The sequence below is a fragment of the Uranotaenia lowii genome, chromosome 3 (assembly GCF_029784155.1).
Source record: "Uranotaenia lowii strain MFRU-FL chromosome 3, ASM2978415v1, whole genome shotgun sequence".
Lineage (NCBI taxonomy): Eukaryota > Metazoa > Arthropoda > Insecta > Diptera > Culicidae > Uranotaenia > Uranotaenia lowii.
The window spans coordinates 168,687,824-168,712,218 of record NC_073693.1 but is presented as its reverse complement, the minus strand read 5'-3'; the positions used below and the strand labels follow the sequence as shown (position 1 = coordinate 168,712,218).

Sequence of the window (24,395 nt, the reverse complement as noted above, 5' to 3'; positions counted from 1 at the left end):
AATCATGAGAATTGTACACCGCATTCAATTTATTATTTTAAAAAAAAAACATGTTCTGGTTCTGTAAGAAAGGCTCTAATCCACTGTTAAGTGTATTAAATCGGGTTTTTTTTTATTGGAAGCAGAGCAGTTTTGAGATGTATTGGAAAAGAAAAAGAATAAAAATCGGCCTTCGTTTTTTTTTTACACTTGTTTGAAGTTGAAAAACCGCTTAACTGGACGGTCGATGATGGTAACTGAAAAATATCCCAATTTCCAGTATAAAGCTCAAACCCTGTTTTGGCAATTATAGAAAAAGTAGCAAACTTTGAATAAAATTTCAATTTCTTATTTTTTTTCTACTTTCCGCAAACAATCTTTAATTTAAAAGAAAAACTTTTAATAAACTTTTGCTATTTTTTTATATTTTTAACCATTGTGCGACGCGACGTGCTGATTATTCTGGGTGTCCTCTATACTTAACGATATTCTTACCTTTCGAATGTTGCGAGGAGATGTCGGTTCTCAAGTCGTTAGAGGAGAGTTCAGGCGTCGAGTCGTAAGGATGAGAGGTTTTGCTGAAAGTGGTCTAGTTAATGAGTATTGCCTTTGAGCGCATTAGCGCGAATAGACCTCCCACTATTGAAGCATAGTGTACTAAACAGTTCGAGGTGGGAACCAGGTCTGTCCCCAGGTGGAGTTTAGGGAGTAGGGGGTATACACGGAGTATATCATGAGTCTTCCCATTGTACCCATGGACCCAGAGTAGCAAAATGGGGGGACGCGGTGGCTCGCCGTGCCTTGGAATACAATCCGTAAACCGGGATTTACCACCTGTGGTTACCAACTAAAAAAAAAAAAAACCTTTCGAATGTGATAAAAAAAAATTATATCTAACAAGTTTTAATAAATGAATTCATTACTTTAGATTATGGAGTTAATATCAGTTGAAATAAATTGAGTATTCACTTTTCCTTCAAGCGAACGTTTCCTCAAAAGTATAATCTTATATATGTAGGGGAGAGTGGGGATACTTGATCCCCTTTTCTTATTTTCACCATATCTTTTTGGAGAAAAATTTAGCAACTCGCTGTCTTTGACATTTCCTGACAGCTTGTAACTTCAAGTTTCTATGCTCCATAAATTAGAACGATGCTTGAACCCGTTGATAAACTAGAAGCATTTTCGTGGGAGTAAGAAAAATGCGATTTTTCTGAAGTTAGGGGAGACTTGATCCCCTATTGAAGGAGACTTGATCTTTTATTCAGTAAGCCCTAATCCTTGTATACAAATCAAACAAAACCCCAAGATAGAATGTTAATTGACTATTTCGGTCATGTTTGTTCTCATTTCACAATTTATAGCAGACATAAGAAGAAAATTCTATAACTTTGTCTCAACGCTTATTACATTGCATACTTAAAGGCGCTATTTTTTTATAATTAAGAGGAAATTAATTATTTTTGCTCTTTTCTTCAGACAATTGTTTGCTAAATATTAGTTTTGGAAAAATATTAGTAATTTCGTAATCAGCAATCATAACGAACAATTCAGAAGAAGAATATGCCGTTTGGAAGGGGGATCAATTCTTTTTCTGAAAAAAGTTGAGAGTTTTCCAATATTTTGAAAATATGGCAAAATAATACATTGGAACAAATATTTTTTTCATAATTTTCCTATGTAAGGAACATTTTAAAGTGATGAAAAAAGATCTTCAAGTTACATTTTGTGAAATTTTTCAAACAAAGTTCAATTACTCAAACAATTATTTTGATAAGTTTTTTTAAACTACAAGCTTTGTTATTTTGCTCATTTTGGCACATTTTTCTAGAACATTTGATCTTTGTAAGACATTCCAGTTTCAAGATATAGCTAAGGAATCAAGTATCCCCAGGGATCAAGTATCCTCATTTTCCCCTAAAGTCTGCTTCATTTAATATTGGAACAAATTCTTTTGCTCATTGTGGCGCTCCTAGTGGACGGATTTGGAAACTTTTTTCACCCACGTGTCGGGAAATTCATTACCTTTCCCCATGTTTTTATGTCATAACACCAAACGATAGCATTTTGTAAACAACCGCCATGGAAGCCGAACGGAGAGATCAAATTGTGCACAGTTTTCTTACGAGTACGAGTACGAGAATTTCTTCGAAACAGCAATGAATAATTTTTTTAATTTTTTTTTTGAAAGAGTAAAGAAAATGCTACATTTGTATGAAAAACAAATTATGAATTCGTTAATAAATGACTGAACTACACGCAATTGTTTGTGTTCCAATATTAAATGAAGCAGACTTTACATCCGTCGAACTTGGTCAGCACTTGGTCGTACAGCTTTCGAGCACGGATTCTGGCCACATTGTTCTGCTTCAGCGTCCGATTTGGCTGTTTGCTGGCTCGGAATGACCTTATTCCTTCCCGGAGACGAATTCGTCGCACCGTACTGTGAGCGGCCTGGAACTTATTGGCCAAATCGCGGTCTGAAAGATTGGGATTCCTCTTGACGGCCTTGATGACTTTCCCACGCAGTTTCCGGTCGACAGTTCCACTCCGACGCTTCGAATGCGGCTTCCGAGCCGTCGTCAATGTTTCCTTGTACTGCTTGATAACACGCCATACGGTATTCCTGGGCATTTTAAGCTGTTTAGCTAGCTTCGATGCTGACAACAATCGATTTTCAAGAAAACTGTGCACAATTTGATCTCTCCGTTCGGCTTCCATGGCGGTTGTTTACAAAATGCTATCGTTTGGTGTTATGACATAAATACATGGTGAAAGGTAATGAATTTCCCGACACGTGGGTGAAAAAAGTTTCCAAATCCGTCCACTAGGAGCGCCACAATGAGCAAAAGAATTTATTCCAATATTAAATGAAGCAGACTTTATATGTGAAAATGGAGGCGTTTTCTTTGTAACACCATCACGTAGAACAGCAACACACTTAAAATTTCAATTGTTTTCATAGTCTCAAGGATTAATATTTTATTTTAAGCACACGCTGTTTAATTCTAATGACAGTAAAACTTCTTATTTGTGATTTCAAAATTTTAGTATGGGAATTCTAAGTTTGAATTCAAAGTAGGATTACATTTCTTAACCATTTATGTCATGGATAAGCTTGCCAGGTTGCGAGATTTTACCCAGGAATCGACGGATATTTCGAATCAAAATTTTGAAAGGTACAATCATGACTGGTTGCCCGAATTTCGATGAAAATTACCCGTATTTATTCACTTTATTAGTAAATTCTAGTAAAAATCTCAAATGAAGTTGTTATAAATTATAACTTATGATTATTCTTTTTTGAATCCTTAACGAGATTTTTCGACCAAATTTTATCAAAATAGTCAAAAATTTCAAAAATCAGATGCCCGGGCTCAGAAAAAAATTTGATAAAAAAATGGGGGCAGATACATACGGGAAATTATGTCAGCCTTAATTGTGGAGTCTTTTCTATTTCATTGAGATTCTCGTTTTTAATCTTATGAAAAATAAAAAACTTATGGGGATTGAGGTCAGTTTTCTCGTAATTCTCGATACTTACTCATCAACATTGAAAATAATTTCCGAAAAGAATGATTTTTTGAAATAAGATGTTCAAGATTTAAGTAAATCTTTATTTCAAAGAGGGCTTAAAGCTTTCATATTTTCTCCTCAGCCTTTCTTTCTAAGAAATTTAAACATTGTAAATTAGGGTTAATGGGACATGAAACTGAATCATGTCAAAATGGGGTAGAAAGACAAACAATTTAGGCAGGGAAAAAAAATTTACTTTGAAGTTGATCCCAAAAGATTCTGGCTATCAGCTTTTTCTACAAATCCAGATTTTTTTTTTATATTTCCCTTGGAAGACGGCACCTACACAAAAAAAAAATTACGAATAAAATAGTGGGTGATGGAAGAGATGATAACGAGGGTTGGAAAAATCTGCTAAGCGAAAAATAACTTTTTGATTTACACTCAAAATAATAAAAAGCATAACTTGGAAGCATTTTGGATGCTTAACATTACTGAAATTTCACTGGTCCCTCAATTAATAGGGCACCGTCTCTATTCATCCCACTTGGAGAGTGAACATTAAAAAGAGTCTTTTATCTTTTTTTTATTTCTTTGATTTTGTTTTGTTAAGGTCCACACAAACAATTATTTGAAGCAACTCGTGTGCAGAAAAAACTTAATTTGACGGACGTATAGTGAGCGCAATAAAAATAGCACCACTATGTTTCGCTTGTCAAAATATTAATGGTTGAAAATTACGAAAATTTTCTTCCACGCAGTTTGTTCTGAATTGCTTAACGGATTTATCCGAAAGAATTACATCTCAAATATCAAATTCCTTAACGCTAGAGGAGCATCTCTTAAAACCCCCTTTTAAAGCCTTTGAAAACCTTCGGAATTCTGGAAAACTCCTTAAAATGGAGATATCTATTCAAATAATTTGTAGAAGCATTATCATTCACTTTTACACAGTAAATTTTTAAAAATAATCTTGTTTTTGTTGAAAAACTCAAGTGGTGCTATTCTTACTTCGCACCCATTTTTCACATTGTTGGTCCTGCTACGTCCAAAAAAAAACTTATGCTTGATTTATCCGTTAAGCAATTCAGAACAAACTGTGGAAGAAAATTTTCGTAATTTTCAATCATTCATATTTTAACAAGCAAAACACATAGTGGTGCTATTCTTATTTCGCTTACTGTATAACGGAAAAAGTCGGAAAATTTCCAGATTCACCCCCTTTTACGATAAATATGAATGATGGATGACTGTTATAATTTGTCCAGTTTTCCACCCACCACAATCATCAAATGTCGAGAAACAGACACAGAACGCACGGATTCATAAAAACATTTAGCGTGTGTTACTATCACAGTCTGTAACATTCCACGATATCAGCAAGAGAGATGTCAATGTCCATCTCGCTGATAAATTTTTCCTAGGTTAACCTCCATTCTATGATTGAGCCAATTTCTGACATAAACAGCTACATATTTTGAATTCAATCATCAAGTTTTATACATGAAGAAAACGAACAAACAAAATCACGGTCAATAAATGATGGGAGGCTGTTAAAATTTGGCAAATTTTCTACCTTACACCCTGTCCGAATGTACACCTTCGTCAATTTGCTTCGTCATTCGGAATCAGATTCGAATGAGACACATTCTGCTGCTGGTTTGTGGTTTTAAAATATCCGACTATTAATTATTAATTAGTTTTCACTAATAGCACTGTCTGTCCAGGGGGAATTCAACGGCGATCTATCGGGATCTATCTACGACGCGGACAGCAACCGAACAGCGCTGCAGACTCATGGCATCGGCACTCGTTAGCATTGGAAAATTTAATTATGCTCGTTAGAATGAAATTGGATGTGAGCGGGTAATATTTAACTCTCAATAGACTGCATTCATGAAAAGTCATGCGTTGACACTTTCTCTAATGAGGATAGCAGCTAATAGCTACATATCTTTTTTTTTGTTTTGAATGATTAAAATTGTTTTTCTTGTCTTTTAGTATGTTCAAGTTGCAATATTTCTATCAGAGCTCTGTTTCCCCTGTGAATATCTTTGATTTTGATCATCTAGTTTGAAATTGTAGTACACTAAGTCAAAAGGAAAATTTAATTACAAATAAACATTTTACAATCGATCTTGTTTTGCAATTTAAAAACGAAAATATTTTCCTAGTTTGTCTTTTTCGTGTACGCCCATTAAAATTTTAATGGACTGACTCTCTCGTGTCCATCTCGTTTGTTTTTATTAGTACGCGAATCATTCGTCGACGCTGTTCGTCAATTTGAAACAAACATGAATACAGTTCGTTTTATTTCGGAAGTTTTGAGATGACAGAATCGCAATTTGCAACCATCATCGGAACGATGTCGTTCGCGTACCTCACGCACCGTAAGAAAATTGCCGACTAAACAAGTTTACAGCTCGCCGAAAAAGTGCCAGCCATAAACTGCCAAACCATGGATTTTGCCGGGAAGTTTTGCAATTTCAATTGCTCCGGCTGCCGGTTGGTGTAAATTGCTTGAATTATTAACTGTAATTCCGATGCGTATGCCCTTCATCGGCCATCAATTGTGAAGAGCTGAATTTGCGTAATGCATTGCTGAGAACGGAGCTTAAAACGATGCCGCCTTTTACGATGAATATTTATAAATATCGATTTTTGTTTGAATGAAGGATTTCATTCAGACCAACGAACAAAACTGTTATGAAAATATCTGCATGTAGAAAGCGTTCAAAGAATTCTAAAAAAAAAAAATTATTGGTTCAGTATCCTTTGAACTTGTTTTCCGACAGGATTTAAAACCGCTTTTGTTAACCATTTGGAGAGTTGCTGTCACTGTCTTGGTTTAAATCACATTCACCTTCTTTGCCCTCGAAGCTTATTTTTGACAGAACACCTCTGTTATAAAGCTTAGTTCTTTTAGAAATGGGACAGTTACGAATGCGTGTATCTCGAAAACCATTCGTTTGATCTAAATACTTTCTATGGAGGAAATGAAGGTAATCTTATGATAATTCATGAAAAAATTTGAAAAAAAATATTTATCTTTTTTTGTAAGAAAAAAATGTACTTTATTCTTGGTACCTCCCATCGGCTGGCGCACACTTTTTTCATTCATGATATTGATCAGTTTTTCAAACTTATACTTCGCCTTATCTGAATTTTAGATTGCTACAACCTTCTCCTTTAATTTCTGCTACTTTTCGGTTGAATACTTCTCTTTTAAAAGAAACTGAGGGCAATTTAGTGATAAAGCTGTTTCGAAATAAACAAAACTTGATTATTTTTAGCAACTTTAAAGCGTTTTTAATGCAAATTCCGCTGGCAAAATCTGACAATAACGAAGTGAAACCATCATTAGATTGAAGTTCAAGTATAATTGGTTAGTATAGATCGGAGGTTGTGAAGTGTACATACAAGATTACTCTTTTTAGGCTTTAAAAAACAGCGAAAAGCAAAGTTTTCGTTTTGAAAATTGTTGTTTTTTTTTTTCACAGGAGCAGAATTTGGGCAAATTATTTTATTTTATACAAAACAACTAGCAAATACATTCTTTGATATGCTCGGGACCTTGCCACGAGCAGACATGGTATAGGATTCAAATGCTGTAATTTGTTGTAAATAGGGTATTTCATAAGTTTTGTCGTTAATCAAACATCATCTTTCCCATTGTCTCTGTGCTGGCTGTACAGCTTACGAGTTCTGGAAGTAGCAAAAAATTATTTTTTGAGGTTGGGTTTGATTGACTCATAACAAGGCAACACTTTCAGCTTATCGGAGAAATTTTTTTTGGACATTTCAGCGATCCACCCTTAGTTTTTCGCTTATTCCAAATTAAAAATGCTGGTATGAGACTTGACTTTCCAGATGACCCTTAATCATAGTTGTTGATCATGTTTTTCACCTCAATGCTTGATTTGAACTTTGTGGACATTTTTGACAGTGTTTGCATACTTTTCCACCACTCACACACATTAATTCTTTGAATAGTCAACGGTTTTGTCAGCCATCAATTCGATTATGATGGATTTTGAAGGAAAGTGTGCAAAATTATTTTTTCCATTTTTTCTTGCATCGTAAATATCTCAAAAACGCGTAAATTTAAAATTTTGAAAAAAATAGGTCGGATAGTACTTTTCACAGGCAGCAAAATGCTGTCAAAATTTTGAATGTCCGATTACTAGTTAACGAGCTATAAGCAAAAGAAAGTGTCCCATTTCTAAAAGAACTAAGCTTTAGGTCATCTCGTCAGTGCAAATTATTGATTCCAGAAAAAAAATGTTTGACCTACATGTGCTGTGCAATCACCTCGAAGTATAACTCACCCGGTGAGTTTAGATAAATCGAAAATAAAATTTTCCATTCATTTCCATCAACAAATCGACGCAAATTACCGCCTTCGACTAAACAGTCTGAAGATGAAACGTCATACAAACAGTGAATGAAAAAAAATCTCTAAAAGAGAAATATATGAATGTGGGGATTCGGTAAACTGCAGTCAGTCGAGCCGAACGGCGCGCAGGAAAATTTATAGGTAATGGTGGCAGATAAACACATCTCATTTGGGGTAAATTTTGACTGCCCACCATCACCAGAAGCAGCAGCAGCAACCAACCGCATTTTTCGAAAAAAGTAACAACAATAACAATAACATCAATAAATACAATAACAACAACAACAGGGTCTTTCATCGTGCTGATCATGCTAATTTTCCTAAAATAAATTCCATTCCGTGGATCGCCTTATACATTTTTTTATATCGCATTTATTCTTCTTTTATTCATTTGGCTGTGGCGCTATCTTCTACCGAGTAGATAGGTAGATCTCTATAATCCCTTCCGAGACAGTGGCGTCCCTCACTTTAGGAATAATCCACTAAAGGAGGCAATTTAGCGATCGTTTGTTTAACATTGTTTTCGACTGTTTTTTTTTCCTCTTAAGTCCGGTGAACATTTACACGACCTAGATTGAAAAAATGTCTCTGGTACACATAAGAAAATGTTTCTTCCATGATGTATGGCTTCAAACTTCCTAAAAATTGTTGAAATATTGCTTTCAATTGAAAATGCTTTTGTTCATCCGTAAACTTAGTGTTAATGCAATCAAATTGACAAATTTTTCGAGAGATGCCAGAAGGTTATGGTAGAATTAGGAAAAGATATACAGAAAAGGGTTCAAATGTTTAATTGTTTGGATGGTATTTTTTTGACAATTTTATGATAATATCGCCGTCCAACCCTGGTGTACCGGAATGGACTCATAAAGCCATTGAATTGATATTCTCTAAAAACTTAAATGAACAATTTTCAATATAACTAAATTGAACATAAGCCTAATGGTGCTGCTGCATAGATTCAAAGGTAAACAAAATTTTTTATGCAAAAAAAAAAACAAAGAATGGAATGGTCTGCACAACTTTTTGATAAAATGACTATAAACGTCTAATTCCGGCCGATTTCCCATATTTTTTATGTGCTAAGGAATACAGGGTGACAAAAAAGTCCTGTCACACTTTTTTTTTGGGTCGCTTGTAGCCTATACGTTGCATCTCTCTGGTGGTGAGGAGTACAAACCCGGACACATATTCAACATATTCAAACACCTAAAACCGCTCGTAATCAACCAGAAATTCGTGTACCATATCATAAATCGATACTTAGAGACCAAAGGCACCGATGACAAGACACGGTCTGGACGACCAAGGTCTGTGAGAACTCCAAGGTTGAAAAAGATTATACGAGACCGGACGTGCGCGCCGCTTGCGACGACTTTCCGAGACGTCTGAAGCTGGTTCGATCAGAGAAAGGTGGTGTAATTCCGAGATATCGTTTGTGAAGTATCTTGATGAGTTACTGAATAAAGCTATGAAAGTCAGATTCTGATATTCTTCTTATTCTTTGGAATATTGAGATTTTTCTGTGTGACCGGACTTTTTTGTCACCCTGTAATTTCGATTGTAGCAATCTACCTTGGTACAAAAAAATCAATTTAACTATATCTACTTATTTATGTAAAAATGGCGACTGAATCGATTAGTGTACTCCAATTTGAGGTTTTACTACGTCAAGTGGCTTATTGTGCCTCTTTTCTCCTAGAGCCTCAATCACCCCGATTTCCCCTAAAATGAATCAATATGTTAAACAAAATCGTTAAAACAAATGACAAAGTATCACATTTTCGTAGGTGATGAAAAGAATTAGAGAAACATGAGGTATCAAAGAACGAAAGAACATAAGTCGTAAATATCATGAATTTTTCGAAAAAGATACAACGGCTCACCAGCAGGACTCAAGTCAGGCGCGGTCCTATGGGTGGGGAGGGGGGGTGATCGGGGTAATCACCCCCCCAAGTGGCAATAAACCGTTATAAAAAACCCACAAAAGTTAAAATTTCTATTAAAAGTTGGAACTTTTCTTAGTAGATGTGTTTTAGAATTTTCAAAATTTTCCACTCCGTGGGGGTGATTATTCTACAATAAAGTTAATTTATCACAAAAGGTTCAATATTGAAAAAAGTCGGTCTCCCAAACTCAAGCAGCTGTAACTTACGATTCACTGGACTAAATTATACCAAATAACTTTTGTTGATAAGTAACTCAACAAAAGTGTGTTGTTTTCTAATTCGCTATTAATAAAATGTAAGGACAACTTTTTTTTTAAACTGTCATTAATTTCCCTGATATGCCTAAATTAATACGAGAAAATCGTAATAAATTTTATATTTGCATCAAATTCAGAGCTTCTAAATTCTTGATTTTGTTTTGAATTTTTATGAAATGACAAAATGGAAAAAGTCACTTAGGAGGGTGAATATGGTTATAATACAAAATACTTGAAATATTTATTCTGCTGTCGTCATACATTAATTTCCTTTAATATGCAGTTTCTTTATTATTTGCTCAAATTTAGAAGGAAACAGTAAAAACAATCATTAAACTATAAACGTACGGAATCGTGTGATTTTCAATTTTCTTTATTTTTAAAAATTTCAACCATGTTTAATGGAATAACAGATCTTTATCGCTCTAAGAAGTAAAAAAAACTTTTGGCCTTCAAGTGTTAAACTGCGTTTATTGTAAGAAATTTAAATTTTGGGCAAATTATCCATCGGAGTGATCAGTTTTTCAGTAGGCATCAGTTTCTTAGACACGTATGACTTCAATTGACCGTCTAACTTTCTAATCTTTCTTTTTATCTTTTAGTCACTCATATTTCACTAAACAAATTCAATCGTTATAAACAACAAGTGTTGATGCCGCATTAAATTCATTTTTGATGAAGTTTTGGGCAGCGAAAAGCTTTCCATAAGTTTTTTTTTTGTATTTCAAAATATTTTTTAAATCGATTGAAAATTATCAATTCAGCATCAGGAAAAATGATTCTAATAAAACTTTACTTTAAGAATAAAAAACTAATACATAACTGAAATTTTAATAATAATTTGAATTTAAAATTCTGTTTTTTCCTTTGTTTACAGCTAGTTCATTGAGAATTTGTAAACTTTATAAAGTCATATCAGATTTCTAATGCTAACGTTATTTTACAATCTAAAGTAGTGCTAATTTCACTTGCGTTTACATGGCATTCTCTATGATTTTTTAGAGCCAAAAAGGAACAAAAAGTATTTATAAAAGCTATTTTAATATGAAGGAATTGGTGTTGGCGATAGAGATTCAAATTCATCTCCAGAACCCAAAATCTGCATTAAAAACTATAACACAAGGAAACAAAATTCACATTTTACAAGGTGCAAAGAATTTGAAAATTAAGTTTGACTTATTTACCTAATAGCACTAAATGCAAATTTGTATTTTTTTTATCAGTTCTTGTTTTCGGTAAAAATTTTGAAAATACAAGGTTTATTGAAAAAAATTGTGCACTTTTTAGCAAAAGTGTAAAATATCAAAAAGATTAAAAAAAAGGTTTAGGCTTAATGATCAATTTTCATGAAGACTGTAAGTTATTTACCATGAGAAAAAATTATAGAAGTTAGTTTTGTAAAATACGAAGATTATCTAGAAGAAAAATTGTATTGTTTTTTTTTGCGGGAACTTTTTGGAAGGATAATGTAAAGATTTTACATTTTTTTTGTTCATGTAGGTTAGTTACTTCCTCAATTATCATTGATCGATTTCACTCTAAACTGCTTAGTTTTAAATTACTAAATGCCAGAAAATAAGAAGGGAGAGAAAAAATCTGACAAAAAAATCGAGTTTGGGTCGCAAAAATTTTCCAAAATCAGTTTACCTCGTTTTCAATTTTTCCCTTGTGAATTCAAATTATCCCCTTATCATTTCACGCAACAAGGCAATCTATCATACTAAACAGTCAGAAGATTTTTTAGTAATTTTTAACCAAAATACCCCTGGATTCCAAGATCTACAGCAATTATGTCACCGATACTGCTTTCAGCTCATCTACACAATCGTATTGAAGTTTTAAGTTAAAATTTAGCTAAAGGTTTGATATTCTGAATCTGAAAGCTTGGCTATTTCAATTGTAAATGATTGAGACTCTTCACTAAAGAAAAGTATTAACTTTCAGAATTACCCCTTCATCTCATTTTTTTATTTATAATTCAAAATTATTTAAAAAAATTAAGAATTATGTGTAGATACATATGTACATGAACAATAAAAAAGACTAATTACTTTTTTTTATAATTTATTTGTTGTAGTACGACTAAAATTGAAAATTTTGAATGATAACCTTAAATTCAAGAGCAAATGAAGTTAAATAAGTTTCCAGAAGCTTCATATTCAGAAACTGATTTCGATTATCGGATATTCTACTTAATTTATATTTAAAGTGTTGATTTTCTATACAGTATTTTCTCAATTTTATCACGGTCAAAAAAAATTTCACCGTGAATATGGCGAAACCGTGAATTTGGCGAAACTAAAAATTAAAGTGGAAAAAGGTATTTTTATTGTCTTTAAACAATTATTTATAATATAATTTATAATATTTATATAATTTATAATATTTATATAAAAATTAAATTTGCTCAACTTGAACTTTTAAAGTGTGTTTCTCGAAATTTGCTTTATGGGCAGATAATCAATTGTTTTTCATATGTAGGAAAAGAAAACCTTAGTCTTTTTAAACATATTTTAAAATCCAAATGATGATTTTTTAAACACTATACAGCTGAAGTAAGCAGTTCAATGGCATTTTCATATTATTGAATACCTATACCATAACATAAACCATAAAAAATATCATGAACAAAAATGCTGTAGGCTTTTGAACGAAAATTAAGGTCCTAAAAATAATTTCTGAATGATTTCTAAAACAGCGTGATAAAATCGAAACCATAACCGTGATAAAATCGAGCGTGAATTTGGCGAGTATTGATAAAATCGAATAGTGATAAAATCGAAAAACTACTGTATTGTGTTTCTATATTTGAAAATAATAATACTGAATTTCCAAATCACGATGTAGTAAAATACAATACCTCAATGAAGAATTCAATGCTCGTTAGTTATGTTTGTTAATTAGTTTATCGGCTTATTCGGTGAAAAGTAAAATACTTCCGAAAAATTATAAAATATCAGAGCGCAAATATTTGGAAGCTCAGGAAAAAAATAAGATAGCTTGAAATTTTTTTTCTTCATTTTCATCTCTCAGCAACGTGCGTATTATAAAAAAATATTTTTATAGAGGATATTATAGATTCGCTGGTTGTTTTATAAAGGATGTGTAAGTTGTGTAGAAGGATATTGAAATGAGTATAAAGAGAAACTTTGCTAAAGTTTTCACTATTAATCCCTTGTTTCATCTTTTTTTAAATACATGTTGTTCAGTGAAATTAATGGGGGAAGGAGGAGCAGTGTGCAGCTTATATTGTAGACTCATTTGCAACTGACCATTCCCCTCCCCCTTGCAACCCCTCCCCCTCCTTTCAATCACTCAAATGATCGTTTTTTCACCAGATATTAACGTTCCTTTATATTGACTGATTTTGGTAAATCCCCCCCCCCCCCCCACCCCCAGGTACAAATATGTAGGACCAAGCGATTTCATAACAGCAGTATTGATTCCAACAAAGTATCAGAAAATGCACAAAAATGATTGAATCAGATGTCAAAATTATTGATTCATCGAATGATATATATCGCTTAGTATTTAGTTGACGAGAAGTTCTCATTTCCTTTAATTGCCCCTAAATTTATTTATAAATTAAATTAAAAACAAAAAATCATTTAATACTTACTATTCCATCATTGATAAGCTTCGCTTAGCACTCAGTTCATAGGAGCATTTCCAATTGACAATATTTCCCCTAGATGCATGCAATACACTCTCTGATTGATTCTCGAATTTTATAAGGCATTTTTTAATGTAGTGCAAGTATTTAGGGGAAATTGAGGCAATTAAGATTGCATTCATGAACAGAAATTTAGCGGTGTACAGTAAGTTTTAAAGATTTTTTTTATTAACGACACTTTACCATCCTTGTGGCATTCGTGTCTGCTTGAGTAAGTTTTACAGATGTTTAAATGTTTTTGTACCTTTTCTGATGCTTACTTATTTGGTACTACGATTTTTTGGTTCATATGGCATGAGTTTATGAATCAATTTAGGAGAAATTGAGAGGAAATGAGACTTTACTCGTCAACTGAGTGTTTCGAAAAAATTGCTTGAATTGGCAGGGAATCGGGTTGATTGAGGCTCTTCTCGTCAACTAAACGCTAAGCGGTGTGCATCATTTGATTCAGCAATGAATTTTTCGTGCATTTTCTGATGCATTGTGATTTGTTATAATGATAATTTCTTAACATAAATATCGCCTGATTTTAGGAGAATTGCGTCTATTCTCTAGTTATTCATACAGATGAATTAATATACCAAAAATTATCATTCATTTTGACTGACAACTTGCCTAATAGCTCTCAATACTATGTTTTGTCTGACTGTGAAAACTGCAATTTTATGCCATTTTTAAAGTTTTTCAAGTTTAAAAAATAATATTTTTACAAAACAGAAACTCAACCTTTCAAAGTTTATTTTTTACTTACTCAAAGACATCCAATTTTGACTTTGCGTAGTTCTGTCTTATTTAGAGAAGACTGATTCTCTAAACTCTAATTTTTGTTTTTTCTTCTTGCAATGTTCCGTTTTTCAGTAAATTAAAATGAAAACAATGATGATTTGAAGATGCGCTTCAAGTTATATTGACTCGAACAACTTTTGAAGATTACAGGATAGTCTATATAATGCCTATTAGACCGCTGCAAGCTTTGTATGGAAATTTCTAATTGAAATTTTACACCTCCAATAACCAAATGTTAATTGATTGTTGCAGTACAATTCATGTGAACAAAGCAGAAACCTTACTTGTACCCCAGAAAAATTATTCGTTGTTATACAAAAAAAAATTGTCAGAGTTATTTTATGAAATTTTTGCGTTTTGGCCTGCTTATTTGAAAGCTGTGTAGGTAATCGAAAGATGGAAATAAATAAATCTAAAAAAAAACTACTTGGCATTGCCAGAGAACTCATTGATCTATATAACTTATGCAAAAACATTTTATGCAATTATTAACAGCTCTAGCAAGCAAAATAATCCATTTTTAAATACTTATCAATGAATGCAATTTTTTAGTTTTAAATGATCATAACTTTAGCTGCTTGTCAAATTAGCAAAAAATGAAGCTTATTTCAATTTTCTGGATGATTTAGTGTGCAAAAATTTTTTCTTCCATAAAAATGTCCATACAAAATTGAAACGCGTTGCGTTAACTCAGGAATCAACCAAATTATTTAAAATTTTACACTGATGCTTGGTGACCCAAAAGGCATCGAAAAAAACATATGGGAGCAAAAAATCATTTTTTGCAGCGGTCTTGTGCTGTGTACATTCAGGGTTAAAAACTGCGTGTGTGAGAGACAATAGGTAGGGTTACCATATCCTGCAACGCCAAAAAGAGTAGGTACATTAAGAAAAAATTTCAAAATTGTAAAGAAAAACGTCATTTATTCAAAAACCATGATGTTAGAGGTTATTCAAATACCGCCAATTTGATGGAAGAAATGTGACTTACATGACAAATGCTCAGAATTTTAAGTTAGATTACTCAAAGTTTTCGAATTATGCTGAGAAAGCACACCAAAGTTGATGAAAAACTGTGATTTGAAAAAAGTTTATTCATAGAGCTTTTTTTTAATATATAGAAAAATTATTGCTGCTTTGTGCGCTTTTTAAATATTTGTGCACTATGCTTTTGAGCAAGTTGATGTTTTGCATATTGTTTACTGTTCGGGAATTCATTGCATATTCATTGGCATATATCCTTTGAAACACCCAACAAAAAAAGAAAAACTTAAATGTTGTGTACCAAATGCATAAAAATAGATATCCGATGGAATGGAAATCAATCTCTTGTATTTATAAGAATGCAATCTACATGCATCGGATGAAATAAGTTAACCTAGGGGAGGGCATAATGGCTACCTTTAGGAAAACGCCTATTTTACCATAGAGAACAGCTATAATATGTGAATAACATCATTGTTTCGTGTTCAGACACTAAAATAGTCGATTGCCTAATTGGTTGAAACTTGAAAAAGTGAAGAAGCCAAACCTGATAACCAGTCACTGTAGGGGCATAATAAGCCCCTGGGGCAGTAGAAGCACTATTTATCGGGGCACAATGAGCGTTTTCTACCGGGGAATCTAGCAGTGAATTCAACTCGATGAAGTCAACTGAATAATAAAGCTACAGCTTAACTTGTTTCATCTGACGATTTGGCCTATTGGTAAAGTAATCAGCAGACTCGAGTTCGATTCCTGGTCAAGGTTATTTTTTTAATTATTTACCATTCATAATTGATGCATTTTGCACTAAACGGTGAGACGTAGATCCATCAAACAAAGCAATAACAAAATAATCTAGGTCTGTTTGTAGAATTCAAACAATTCACACACGCTCATACGTTATGTTTCTGGTGCTTTGTTTGGCGGATGATGCTACTAGTCGTATAATGTAACAATAAAATAAATCAATCATGAATGGTATTTAAAAAAATTACCTCGAACAGGAATCGAACTCGGGTCTACTGTTTACCTCTCCGACATCTTGCCAATCGTTAGATGAAACAAGTCAAGCTGCATCGTGTCTAGATTGGTTGTGCTCTGTTCGCCCCGAGTCAACAAATTTATGTTAAAACACGTTTTTAAAATTGACTAAAGTGAAATATTAAAAAATTACTGATGGTGAATATTTTGAAACAATGTGAAAAGAGGAGTGCTTATTATACCCCGGGTGCTCGTTTTGCTTTTATCTCCCCTATATATCAAAATTTTGTCTAATTCCTTTCACCAAAAATGAGTACATTTCATAAAATTGCACAAAAAGAAAAGTACGCTCATCTCTTGATCGAAAAAGAGTACATGTACTCTTAAAAGAGTACGTATGGTAACCCTAACATAAGGCGTAAGGTAGCGCCCCTAGCGGTTTATTTTATAAGGTAGTAGTTCCACTCATGATAATATTTTACTTTTAAAAACTACGCATTGATGTTATGATGGAAAACTTGTTACAAAAACCCGAATAATGCTTTTTATCAGTTTTTGAACCATTCTAGTAATAAGGAATCAGTTCATAACGTTCAAGGATTACATCAATTTAGGTCAAAGTCAGCAGAAAAAGATTGATGAAAATTGCAGCAGAAAAGGCGTATGTTTTTAAAATTTCTTGTAAAACTATTTCATTTCATAAATTTGAGCAAAAATTACAAGGCTTGTATCGAAAGATCTTGAAAAGCTCATTTACCATGCCATAGAAAAAAAAAAACTAAAACGATGTCCGTGCTTTTAACCAAATATTTTCAAATATTTTTAAGATTTATATTTTTTTTTAAATAACAACAGACTTCAGCATTTGTATTTTTGTAATAACAGGCAAAATTAGTCATGATAGGTAAAATGAATACTGATCGTAGAAAAAACGCAGTTATTAATACAATCTCCCTCTTATGAATAGCGATAAAGCAAAACTTCAAATAAAACATTATGTCAAGCATTAACTGGAAACATCCAGCAATGAAAATTTTGCTTGAAACCAGCAGACATTCTCCGTTTCGCTGATTTTTCCTGCACTTGACCTGCAAAATCATCAATCGATCCGATAAAATTAGAACTTCTTTTTTTGTAGGTGAAATTCTTTTCCCTTAAAAGAATTTGTCGGTGAGTTGATCGTTCAAATATTTAAATATAAACTTCCAAATATTACTGAATGAATTTTCTTTTTTCTAGTTTTGTAAATTCGCTTGAAAATACAAATGAACTAACAAAATTTTTTGAAAAAGCGTCGAGGCAAGATAGTTTTTTTTTCAATTATTCCAGTTAATTTCCAGCCGGAAAACGACTTAAAAAATCAACTAATGGGCCAAAACATTCAGATCCCTCCTATTATTTACGTGTATTTGATATGAATAAAGTTAGTGATATCTAACAAAACTAAATTGAACCGAACATTTGTAGGTTTCCAGAAAATCGTTTTTTTTTTCAGCTTGCTGGTTTTCCAGCAATTGATTTTCCAGTAGTTCAAATTGCTATAAAACCTGCGGGACAAAACCAACAAAATTTTGCTGGTTTCCAGCAAAACAAAATTTGCTGTGTACATTCTTGATAAATTAAACCTTGAATTATGCCGAGGCCCACAAGCAGCGGCACAGCAAAAATTATTTCCTCTAAAATTACGCAAATGTCATGTAACAAAAAGGAGCAGGACATTTACCGTAATTTTACAGGTCGAAAAACAAATTACGTGGCATTTAATTTTTAGTGTACAACTTTTTTACAGGACATTTGCTGTAATAATAAATGAATCTTCGTTAACTTTAAAGGAAACAATTTAAAATTACAGGTTCTGTTAATTACAGGTTGATTTATTTTAAAAGTTACAGTATCAGTGCCACGTAATAGTAAAAAAATGTCTGTGTGCGTCCGGTCATCATGGCCGAATGACGAATTGATTTTTCGATATTATTGAAAAAATTCGTCAACAATCTTTGAATTATTAGCAAAAACCTGCTGAACCTTTCCAGAACGTTGATTTTACTCAAAACAGAACCACTTTCAAAACCACCGACCCCCATCCCCCCACCCAAGATTATGCAATTGGATTTATAATATAGCTTAGTTGGCAAGTTAGTTGCCTCCTGAGCTGATGTCCTGAGCTGAGTTAGATCTCAAAAGTAAACATCGAACACAGTTGTACCGGATGAATTTTTCAATAATTGTCTGCCAACTGAAACGTTGATATATAGCCGCGAATGCAAAAAAAAAAAAGATTAAACGACTATATTCGAAAAAAATGATTATGAAAGATTTTGAATCCATAATTTATTTCAAACTGTCCTAAGCATTACTAGCAAAATGCTCATTTCAAAAACTAAATTGGTATTTTCATTATCAACATCAACAACTGTATCTGATTATGATTAGTATTGTGTAGACATATGAGTGTACATAAAACGCCTTTTTGCGATGCTGAGTGGGAATTCAGTGGACTCTTGTTATTCCTGTACGCCAATGACTCTCATATTCGTATGCCTTTTTCAAGCTAAATGGGAATTCCTTCTTTCGTTATAATGGTTTTATTTTGAATGTTTAAATTATGCTACCCAAGATCCACAGACGGAATCGTGGGGTTGAATATCGGTAGTTTATTCTACTTATTTTTAACAATACGCACCTCTGCGATATCACCACTCATCACACTAAGCGTCAGCGTGGTGTTTTATTTTATTTTTTCTTCCTTCTTCACTCTTTGAAGAACATCGGATGACGATGATGGTGATGTTGCTCTCGGAAAAACTGCTTCTCGAGGGAGTATTCGGAAGCAGAAGTAGCAAAAGCCAGCAGCCTGTATCTATATGATTGTATACGTATATACCAACACTATACCAGCTCTCCTGGCAGAAAATTTCTCACACAGACACACTGAAGATATTTTTTTCCTCAATTGGTTTGTTTCGAGCTGAAGAACGGAAGAGTGTGGAAAAATGCTCGTTTTTGTCGTCTTTTTTAGCCTCTTGTTGAACACACGTTTTTATCGTTGGCACGGAGGGAAATTCACTGGCACTCAAGCACCACCGGCTGGCTAGCTGCTAGCTGGCTTTTGGCGAAGGTGGATTTTTGGGGATTCCCTGGCGATGACGATTTATACTTGGCTTGGCTTACTTCTTCTCGTTTCGTCGAGAGCATAAATTCCTTGAACGGCGATTGAGTTGAGCCGCGCCACGAGGAAGGCAACAGCAGCAACACTACGACACACAATTGTTGCCACTTTAGTATTTCTACCACCTTGACTCGTTTGATTGAGCGGGCTTTCCTTTTGTACACTTTAGTATTATTATTATTAATTATAGGTTCGGCGTTCACGCAAATGTGCTATTGGCACGACCTCAAAACGAATTCGGAATTTGGTCGGTTGAAATCACTTCTTCACTTTGGTATTTCACCTCTTTAATGAGATTTCTTTTTGTTGAACCTCGAAGCGCTCCACCGATCAATAACAATTATATTTTCCTAATTTCCCTTTTCTTCATTCACTCTCTTAAGCCTGCGTTTCCTTGAACATAGATTTATGCTGTTTTTCTTCTATTTTTCCTTTTCCCTTGAAACTTGCCGCCCTTGGACATCACATCAGCCCTTTACCACTGCGAGTTGGTTTTGATCCGAACGCATAGAAAACACATACTTTGTGGTACTTTTTTATGTGATTCTTCGTCCTTCTTATTTTTTATTTTTTCACAACTAGGTTTTCGCTTTCGATTGCTCGTATATTTTCTTCGATTTTTCACTACTTCTCACTCTCACTCATGCGGCGAGAAAATATATATATTTTTGAATTTATTTTTTCTTACTTTGTCGGCTATTATTCATCTGGTGGACGACCCGAACCCGCACAAGAAAAACCCTATCTTCGAATAGTACGGTACTGCCGCAAGTTTTTTGTTGTTGCTTTCTTTGCCTAGCGTTTCATCCTTGGTTTCGAACGGCGCGGAGACAGACGAATCTTTAATTCATCCAGTGATTTATGCACGATTTTATCAATTTTTCTTTTTTGTTGCCCCCGTTGCCAATCGGTTTCGTTGAATTCGATTGATTTTTCTTTCGATGCTGACTCACAAGCAGTAAAAATGGCACGGTCTGACTTAAAAGCTTGGCGTGTTTGCTCAAAATCAGCACTCGCTGTCAGATGATTGTAATGTGGTACCCAGAAGAATATTGCTACACATCAGCAGAAGAAGAATTCACTGTTCACATTGTTATCATTGAGATGTTATTGCCACATTCTTCCTCGTATCCCAGCAGCTGCTCTAATCTCACGCACTCTGCGCCACTAGTAAATAATTCACCAGCACTCGTAAACGGAGAACGAGGGGCTATTCCTTGGGAAAATTCATACCAATGTCTTTATCACTGGCACCCACACACAAATCCTGCCTGTCTGGTCTGCTGTTGCTGATGCTTCTTCACACAGGTTGCCGCAAACCCTCACTCAGCAATGCTCAATACCAGGCACGAAAGACCGAAAAAAACCCAAAGATTTACCAATGGAAACTACTTCCCAAATTCAATCAGCATCCGAAAATTCCGATCTGGAGGAGACAAAGTGCTATCATTTATTCACCAGCTCACCACACCACACTTGCCCTTTTGCACAAGACAAATCTTTCATTCGTGGCAATTTTCCGGAACAACTTCCTCCATTCGTCCCACAATCAGCACAGTAGATATATAGGGCCCGGGAAAGCACAACACCAACACCAGCAATCTGTCACCGCACCACAGCGAAAAAATCCAAACGGGAAACAGGTGAATTTTCACTTTTTATTACATCCTCGTAGATCTATTCTCATTCGAAAAAGTCGAACACTCCAATCTGGTCCAGCTCACCATGGGATAATCATCATAATCACTAATCACCAGCTATGCCCACCACAAAAATCCAAAAGCCAGTAACGCACCTGGCCTGGCGACTGCTAGCACACCGTCGAAAGAAGGAAAAAGAAAAAGAAAACCTGTATATCGAAGGAAAATCTTCACCTCCTTCACTCTTCAACAAGATAGCAGCACCACCAATGATGGCCAATGGCAATGGTGTAGAGTTAATTTTCCTTCCGCCTGGCAGCCAGGTGGCTAGAAAGCAATCCGCCAACCAACGGGAGATGTGATTCCGAACGGGTGCATAAATTTCAACCAACTGATGCGAAAAGAGGAAATTTTGCTCGGAAAAGCGTAGGAAAATTTGAGGCCAACGCGTTTACTGGCCAACAACTACCACTAGCAAAGAAAACGGCCAAAACTCTCACGCTCTCCGCACTCAGCGAGGAAAAATCATGGGGACCTTCGCAACTCTTCACCAACCTTCCTACATGGGATGTGTGCTGCTGGCTGCCATCCATGGTAGGATCATCACCAACCAAGTGGAGCCGAGAGCGTGCTCGGCTTTCCTGAGAAAAATGTTCCACTCTCGTTCAAAACTCTGCCGAGAGCTTCAGAAGAAGATAAGCGCCAAGCCAAGTGAAGGAATTCGACAAATTCACAGCAGCCATCATCGACTTTCGAGCATGACGGGCAGTCATCATCGTGGGACGGCGAACGGGGGAGTAGGGCAAATTTTGTTGGACTGTTGCGTAGCTCTGTGATAAAGATAAGGGGCGCTCATTTCGATTTCCCACGATTGGCCCCGGCCAGGATGGGATGCTGTACACGGAGTGAGTCCGTGAGTGCCATCCCGTTGCTTGGAAACGGGATCCACGGGAAGAAGGCTTTCCGTGGGCACCCAGAAATTTATGGATTCATTTCCTGATCCATTTCCGAAAGGTAGAAAATTATTTTATGATTAAGAAATCAACTTTTCGGATTTAATTATAGGGGAGAAGCGAACTATATGCGCCTATTATGCAGGATATTGATTTTATCAAATATTACATGGAATATGTGTACAAAATCTATATACACATGAGCAGACATCTGTTTTCTATACATTGGAGTAACTTTTAAGTTGAAATCTGCTTCAGTTTTTGAGAAATCGATTTTGTTATAGGTGTTGTCAAAATCGTGCGGGCTAAAAATTCATACAAGGTTTTGATACCTTTTGATGTAATATTTTGACTTTTAAAATTTATACGTAAAGAAGCTTCAAACAAAAAGTTGGGTGGTTTTTGTTTCTTATTCAAATGAACATTAGGAGTAAAATAAATTTAAGCTCTTATGATGGTCTCATAATGATTGGAAAGAGGAAAAAGAGAGAGTTTTTGTATGCCCCCATCATGTTTGTAAAAGGTCACTATCCTTAAATAGCAGGTTTAATAGAATAGATATATGATTTTGATCATTAAAACTTCGAATTTAAGCTCTAAGAATCAACACCACTAGAAAGAATTGAAGATCTCAAAACAGATTTGATTTTTTTTCTTATGGATGAATTGCCTCCATAATATGGCAAACCTAACTTTTGTTCTTTTTTTTTTTACTTAATGATCCCGCGCCGATCCTCCGGTGCATAGGGCCGTGGTAAAAGACCTCCACTGTTGACGATCCGGAGCCAGCGTCTTCACCTGGTCCCAGTCAAGATTCTCGTCGACAGTTCGGATTTCAGCGGCTAGGCTTCGCCGCCACGAGTTTCTGGGTCTGCCTCTTCTTCGATGACCTTCTGGATTCCAATCTAGCGCCTCTCTGCAAATCTCGTTTTCATCTCTTCGCAGCGTGTGCCCAATCCATCTCCACTTACGTTCCCGAATCTCGATTTCTAGCGCCTTTTGATGACACCGGCGATGTAGTTCCTCATTCGAGATCCAGTTGCCAGGCCACCAAGCGCGGATGATATTCCGCAGGCAGCGGTTTACAAATACTTGCAGTTTTCGCGTCGTCACCGCATATGTGCACCAAGTTTCGCACCCGTACAGCAATACGGATTTGACGTTTGAGTTGAAGATTCGGATTTTTGTTCGTAGAGAGATCTGGCGTGACCGCCAGATGTTTCGGAGACTCGCAAACGCAAATCGGGCCTTTCTGATCCGTGTTTCGATGTCTTTTCTGGTACCACCATCAGGCGTAATCTGGCTACCAAGATACTGGAAGCACTCCACTTTCTCAACTTGTTGCCCAGCTACCATGAAACTGGAGGGATTTCCTGTGTTGATCTCCATCGACTTGGTTTTTCCGACATTGACTTTGAGACCTGCTGCCTTGGAACTTTTGTTCCATACTATAAAATAATAAAAGAAATAGGTAGATTTTTATAAAACTTCAGCTTTGTCGTATGAAAGTTATCAGTTTCTAGCATCTGAAAATCACAGAAAGTTCGAATTTATTTTTGGAAAAACAAAGTTTTTTTTTCGGCAGCCTTTCTCAATACTAAATAAGTTTATGATGCGAATGACTCCATTATTAGTATATTCTTAAAAAAAATGTTATTCTAATCATGTTAAGCTTATTTTTGTCAACATTTGTTGCATACATACTAACATACGGTGGTAGAAATTACGCACACACACGCATAAGCGCACACACATTTATGAGGTTTATTCTCAACGGGAATTCATTATCGCTAAAATAATTATACCATTTCATAGATCTTTCCAAATTACACTTATATACATAACCTTAAATCGACTCAATTCAATGTAAAATTGGGTGTCCTTTCTACCGATTATACGATTACAGAACACGCTTATTCATCTATAGGATACTTAAAATTAGTAAACCACTCTATTTAAGGTCCATCCTTACTTCATTTTACAACTCACATACCAATAGCCTTGTTGTTCCAGTGCATAGCTCAACTTGAATGAATAAATCGTTTTTCGTTAGAGGTATTGTTCTCTGGAATTCTATGCCTGTTACAATCAAATTTGATGCTTCGGAGTCAG

General features: G+C 34.8%; 1 protein-coding gene across 3 annotated transcripts in view; it reads right to left on the bottom strand.

The window, feature by feature from the left end:
- Window positions 1-21,728, bottom strand: part of LOC129753496 (potassium voltage-gated channel protein Shal) — a 784,223-nt gene extending 762,495 nt beyond the window's left edge. For all 3 annotated transcript variants that reach the window (XM_055749315.1, XM_055749312.1, XM_055749313.1), the window contains exon 1: window positions 19,205-21,728. The gene's annotated coding sequence lies outside the window, so the exon portion shown is untranslated. The remainder of the gene's footprint in view (window positions 1-19,204) is intronic.
- Window positions 21,729-24,395: the final 2,667 nt, after the last annotated feature.